The sequence below is a fragment of the Colossoma macropomum genome, unplaced genomic scaffold (assembly GCF_904425465.1).
Source record: "Colossoma macropomum unplaced genomic scaffold, Colossoma_macropomum, whole genome shotgun sequence".
Taxonomy (NCBI): domain Eukaryota; kingdom Metazoa; phylum Chordata; class Actinopteri; order Characiformes; family Serrasalmidae; genus Colossoma; species Colossoma macropomum.
In genome coordinates, this window is record NW_023494785.1 from 42020807 (window position 1) to 42028171 (window position 7365).

The window sequence follows — 7365 nt, forward strand, 5'->3', positions numbered from 1 at the left end:
TTTAAATTAAATCAGGTGTGCTAACAAATTCATACAATTGCTGAAATTTGTGTTAAATTTAATAATAAATATAATGATGTAAATATTTTTGTTTATTCTAATATCCCAAAGTGTTTTTACTGGCAAAAACAAACTTACTGCCAAGATGAACAGTTTTGATAAAATTTCAAATTATTTTGTGGCTTTGAGACTTTTGCACTGTACCATGCTGTTTTTCAGTAATGAGCTGCAAACCTAATTTTTCCATAATTTCTGTTTGTCAGTCAAATTATATATATTTTTTTGTTTTGGAACACTTTTTTGTGGTTTGTTAGATGCTTTAATTTAATTTACAATCATAATTTACAATTAAAGATATTGCAATATAAAAAAAATCTTTATTCTTATTACTTTACTCTTTGATATAAGCTTATAAATTAATATTGACATTTTTAGTTTTTATATAAGATTACGCATTAACATGCCTTACATAAATCACTTTAATTACATTAAATACATTTCACACTCATTGTTTTGGACAGGCATGTCTGAACTATATCAAACTGTCCTGAATGACGTGTAGAGCAAGAAATGGATTAATTCTGTGTCCTTATTCATTCTTGTTTATTTCATTTCATCGTGACCCTTTAAGCGTTTTAGGTGAATTTCAGTATAAAAGGATGAAATGGATTAAGAAAACAAATCTGATGTGACCCATTTTACCTAATTTCACCCCACAAAAATATCACTGTTTGAAATGCCAACTGTACATTTGTACATTTTTTTGACATAAAAGACTAGCCGTACACATTTCAGCAATCTCTGTGCCAGCACGTTATATGGCCAGAAGTATGTGGACACGCTTCCTAATTATTGAGTTCAGGTGCTTCAGCCACACCCATTGCTAACAGGTGTATAAAATCAAGCATGTAGACCAGCAGTCTCCATAGACAGACACTGGCAGTAGAATGGATCGTACTGAAGAGCTCAGTGACTTTAAACATGGCACTGTCATAGGATGCCAAACCTGCCACAAGTCAGTTTGTGAAATTTCTGCCCTGCTAGATCTGCCCCAGACAACTGTAAATGCTATTATTGTGGAATGGAAGCGTTTAGAAGCAACAACAGTTAAACCACAAAGTGGTAGGCTATGCAAACTCATAGCGTGGGGCTACCGAGCGCTGGAGTGTGTAGCACATAAAAATGGTCTATCTTCTGTTGCATCGCTCACTACAGAGTCCCAATCTGCCTCTGGAAGCAACATTAACACCAGAACTGTGTGTCTAGAGCTTCACGAAATGGGTTTCCATGGCTGAGGAGCTGCACACAAGCCTAAGATATGTGCAGTGCCAAGTGTCGGCTGGAGTGGTGTAAAGCCACTGCCGCTGGACTCTGGAGCACTGGAAATATGTTGTGCAGAGTGATGAATCATCTGTCAGTCTGATGAACGAATCTGGGTTTGGTGGATGTCAGGAGAACGTTACCTACTGGTATAGTGCCAACTATAAAGTTTGGTGGAGGAGGGATGATGGGCTGGGGCTGCTTTTCACACTTTGGGCCCCTCAGTTCCAGTGAAGGGTGATGTTGATGCTGCAGCACAAAGACATTTTACACAGTTATCTGCGTCCAGCTTTGTGTCAGCAGTTTGGGCAAGACCCTCTCCTGTTCCAGCATGACTGAGCCCCTGTGCACAAAGCAGCTCCATAAAGACATGGCTTGAGGAGTTTGGTGAGGAAGAACCCCAGCAGCCTGCACAGAGCCCTGACCTCAACCCCACTGAACACCTTTTGGGATGAACAGGAACACTGATTGAGAGCCAGGCAACCTCACTGCCTAAGCTTACAAATGCTCTTTTGACTGAAATGCCATAAACACCCACAGACACACCCCATAATCTTGTGGAAAGCCTTTCTCAGAAGAAAGGGGGCTGGTATAGCCACCAAGGAGGGCCAACTACATATTAATGGTTTCAGAATGGGATGTCCAGCAAGCTCATATGGGTGTAATGGTCAGCTGTCCACAAACTTTTGGCCATATATTGTCACCGTATGACATGTAGGAAGTCACTAAAATTTCAAATCTTGCATGGCCAACTTGGTTCCCTAAAGAAAGCATACTTAAAGGAAGTACTTTCCCTCTATTTAGAAAAAGAAGAAGAAACTGGTTGACTCAAAATGTGCGGATAGAAACCAATGCACAACTGCTTCAGATTAGATTAAAATGCTGTTGCATGCCTTCAACAAACAGCTGAAGTATGAAGCCCCACATCACGTTAACACGCCTCTGCATTAAGATGTTTGTGCTTACTCCTGCAGCGCCGAGGAGACGTCGTCAGCATCATTGTTTGCTCTTGAGGAAATGGTGCTAGTGGCTATACAAAGGATGACGTCCAAATGTCACATACCGGAACAGTCACCTTCAGCTCTGAGATAACAGCATCATGGATGCAGGCTGCCATCAGCTGGGCTAAAACTCAGGTAATCCAATCCAAAAATAGACAAATCCATCACCTGCTCTCCACTGCAGATACCTGTATGTGTGAATGTAGTAGTTCTACAGTGAGATAAGCAAACCGTTCACGCTAAAACTACTTACGTAGCTAAGCTGCATTACGACAGACATGAGAACCTCACTCTTTAGTAAAGAAAACGGTTCCATGTAAAACCACAAACATTCAAAGAACTCTTTGCATGATTAAATGGTTCTTTGCATGGTGGAATGATTCTTCAGATTGATGGAAAATGTGTTGTAGATGGTTCTATATAGAACCTTTTTGAAAAGAGTTCTATATACACTACAAAAAATGGTATCTTGTCAAGTGAAATGATCTTAAATTGAGGCAATGTATCTAATATTTCCCATTTTGATATGGTTGTGCATTTATTATACGATTATATAGCTGATTTCTAGACATTATTTACTTATTTGAGGTCATTTTATTATGTAAAATTATCTCACTATACTGGCACCACTATAATTTTGCTGGTTTCAAGCACATTTCATAGAACAAGTAAAATTACATTATATAGTAGGATAAATTTACTTAATAAAATGACCTAAAGCAAGTAAAAAAGGTCTAGAAATGAGGTAAATAATCTGAAATTAAGCTTACAACATTCTCAACAGGAGAAATATTAGATTAATTGACTATATTTAAGATAATTTTACTTGATAAGACACCATTTTTTGCAGTGTAGCACCAAAAAAGTGTTCTTCTAGTGTTACAATGTCAAGTTTACATCAGTAGAAGAACCTGTTTTGGTGCCATGTAATCATGCAAAGGGTTTCTTGGAGTGTTCCTGTTCTATATAGAACCATTTTCCTAACCAAAGAACCCTTGAAGGCTCTTTATAAGAGTGTACTAGGGATTGCCCACCTAAACAGAAAGTGGAAAAACAGAATAACACTTAATTAGGCTCCAGTAACGCAGGAATATGGCTGATAGTGTCCAAGTGGCTGTGAGGTATGTAAAAATGACCAATGCAGCAAATAGGGGTGGGCAGTATGACGATATGTCATTGTTATCGTAATAAATTACACCACAATACCCTTGATGATGGGTATCATCAGCACTTCTACAACACTGAACATGGCAAAGAGCCTGTAAGCGGCAATAACCATGAACAGTGTAACTGTATGAATTGCCTTGGATGTCTGGACCTTTTTTTTCATAACAACTGTTTTATTTTTTCCTAAATACGCAGGAAAAATGATTGTGCTTACAGTTTTTTATATGCTACTACTGTTTTGCTGGTGCATTTTGTCCGTTCCAACTTCCCAAAACTCAGAAAAACTAAACGCTGTGATTGTATCGTGCTCACGAAAACGTCTTCAAGTATCGCAATGGTAGACGTTTGCCACATCGCCCACCCCTAGAAGCAAGGAAGAAACCCCATTCGCTACAGCACTGCTGGCCTACAGCCGACACTCCACTGTGAGGTATCTAAAAACGGTCCAGTGTACTAAGTGATCGTGCACATAAAGGCTTTCTGCTTACTGTACAATGTTATATAACTGTACTAACATTACAGTTTACAGTATAACAGCGTACTGGCAGCAGGTTACTTGCAAGTTATTGTAAAAATCCCAAGATAATTTTTTATTATGTAACGCCATGAAGACTTTACAACACTTAGCAATGAGTGATCCTCATCGTCTTACTCAGCGTGGCGACCTCTGAACAGAGACGTGGGTGAAGCTACTAAACACTGGAGAGGAATTTAAATTACTATTCGGACGGGGTTAGTTTTACATGGAGGGTTGTTTCTCCGCTAGTCCAGTCTAAATTGCCATGTCAGTCATTTTTACAAACTCCTGCATCTGTAAAGATTCCACTGGCTTTCACCTACTACACTATAGTCATAATCTACTGATGGCCATATCAGTAAATATTTCATCATATCAACTGGAAAAGAGAGTTTTAGCTGCTTGTCTTTGATATGAAGGCACTCAGAGAAGCATTTATTCTACTTGCTATAGAACCTGCTATTCTCTGAGGCCCAAATTAAGCATACTGTCCTACCTCAAGTGTACAACTCCAAATATTAAAACGTGTAAACTGACTTTTTCAAAAATAAGTTAACACATCCTCTACAGAGAAAACACTCTGCACATTTTATACTGTTTATTCACTGAATTAGATATTGCCTATGTGTTATTTCATATTTTATGTTTTTCCCAATATGTCAAACTCAACAAATAAAAACTGCGTACTGAAATTTCCCCAAAAAAAGACCCATTTAAGTGTTCTCACTGCTGAGAATGTGTTTATTTTCACTTAAATAAATGAATCAAACGTAATTGGACAGGGGTCCCAAACTTTTGCATGAGCCCTTCAGTAATCTAGCAATTATTTTGACGATTCATTACTTTTTTAAAGTTAATCCCAGCTAAAATAAGCTTAAATACAATATGTTTCTGACAATTTATGTCCACAATTTCTGTTTATTGGTTTAACATATTTGAAAAAAATCAAACATTAAATATAAAATGTGCCACAACTTTTGCACTGTGTTAAAATTCAGTAAATAAACAGTAATAAAATGTGCAGAAGTGTGTTCCCTGTAGAGGAAGGTTCACACTGGTTTAGGTAAGTGATTCAAATCTGTCATTAATGTGACGAACCGACGTCCTGAAATGACCCTCATGAGCACGTTACCTACTCAGTAACGTCACGTGAATGAATCACGATCATCATCAGCACAAACTAACGAGCAGAACGAGCTTCGCTGAGAAGATCATTAACTCTGATCAGCTCTCAGCTTCATTCAGGACACACGGCCACAAATCGGATATGCATCTGATCTAGGACCACATATGAAAGTGACTCAGGTCGGATTTGAAAAGATCAGATTTGTGTATCCACACAGCCCTGAAAACATCAGATCTGAGTCACATTAGGGCAAAAAATCGGATTTGTGCCTCTTCAATCTGGTAATGTGAACGTAGCCCTATTTTCACCTATAAAATCAACAAAAAAACATTGAACTTGACTTGGAGTGTTAAAATCTTTGCATATAACTTTATGGTTCAGGTAAACAAAACTAACATTCAGTTAAATGTTTGGACATGTTTTCTATTTGTGAACAACTGAACGTATTGAAACTTTTTTGGTGTGCATAATTCGACTAGCCACTCCCACCTCTGAGATTCACACTCAGGCTACGTTCACATTACCAGGTTGAAGTGGCACAAATCCGATTTTTTGCCCTAATGTGACTCAGATCTGATGTTTCCAGGGCTGTGTGGACACAAATCTGATCTTTTCAAATCCGAGCTGAGTCACTTTCATATGTGGTCCTAGATCAGATGCATATCCGATTTGTGGCCGTGTGTCCTGAATGAAGCTGAGAGCTGATCAGAGTTAATGATCTTCTCAGCGAAGCTCGTTCTGCTCGTTAGTTTGTGCTGATGATGCACGTGATTCATTCACGTGACGTTACTGAGTAGGATGAGCTCATGAGGGTCGTTTCAGGATGCCGGTTCATCACATTAATGACAGATTGGAGTCACCTAAACCAGTGTGAACCTTCGAGTCAGAGAGATCGGATCTGAGCAAAAAATCGGATTTGAGCAACGAGGCTTGTAAAGTGAACGTAGCTTCAGATTCCTTATCCTGTGCGAATCTGTCATAAACATTACAGGCAACCTGTGAATTACTTTACCTCCCAATGTAAACCCAATCCCGTCCGAACAGTGATTAACTCTTCTGTATGTTACCTGACATTGAATGGTCTCAATTTCCCTCAAAATGCTTTCCGATTGGTCCTCCAAAGAGACGGGTGGAGCCAAATTAGCTGAATACTGAAACCGTAAAGTGACTGATGGAGCACCAGCATTTGAGCACTGATGATGATAAAAATCTGCAACCAACCAGCATCAGAGAAGAAGAAGAACAGGCTTTCTAACGGATAAATAACACTAACATAGACACCAGAGTCAAACACCGTCCTTAAAAAGTCTCTGATTGTCTTTGCATTCGAAGGTGGGCGGAGCTCCCTCGGTTTCTTTGAGGCGCGAAGCTTATAGCTGATCCTTAGTGAACTGCATTGAGTGTAGAACAAGTGTGTGTGTGGAGGGGAGTAATGATAAAGAAAAGCAGCATCATTTTGAACCTAATCTCCATCTGCTGCATCCGGAGCACGTCAGCAATTTCAGCACATTTCCTTGTATTTAGAAAAAACCCTGTCGTCTCATAATTGAAGCCAGCGGGCAGTTTCTAAAGGTATTTATAAATGAACCCATTTCGGCGGTTTAATCCACTCTTCTCCATTAATCTCTGTGGTTGCATTCATTTGCTATATAAAGAATGTGAGCTCTAACAAGCTGAAAATTCCTAGATTTTTTGTTTTGTTTCACGAACTACCCTATTAAACAAGAAAATACAGGAACAGGAATATAAGTCACACATTAGTCTTGTTTTATCATTACTCTGATTAAACAAATCGATAATGTGATCATATTTTTTTGTTAAAACTGAAAGAAGTAGCATTACTGAGTATGGAGGAAAAAAATATGCTAAAATTTGGTGTTCCTGCGCCGCTGCGAGTCGCCCTGCGAAGCCTGAAACGATTATTTAAAAGTCAGAGGTGTCAGGACAGATTTGGTGGGAGTTTTTCGGACCACGTCGTACATCTTTACATATTAACGTCACACGGACAGTCTCAAAAAGAAGGTCCGGCTCGATGTTCAGGTCTCAAATGTGGAATCAACGTTATACTGATGAAGTTGGCAATAGTAGATAATTCACTCACATCCTCTGAAGACGTGTCCTTCACCGAGTTTAGACGGAGTTCTCTTCGATTGCTCTTTCAACGCGCTCGCAAAAGTCAGATTCATCCGCTTGTTGGGGGCCCGAAGCACAACCCATGTTATAAAATGTTCTTC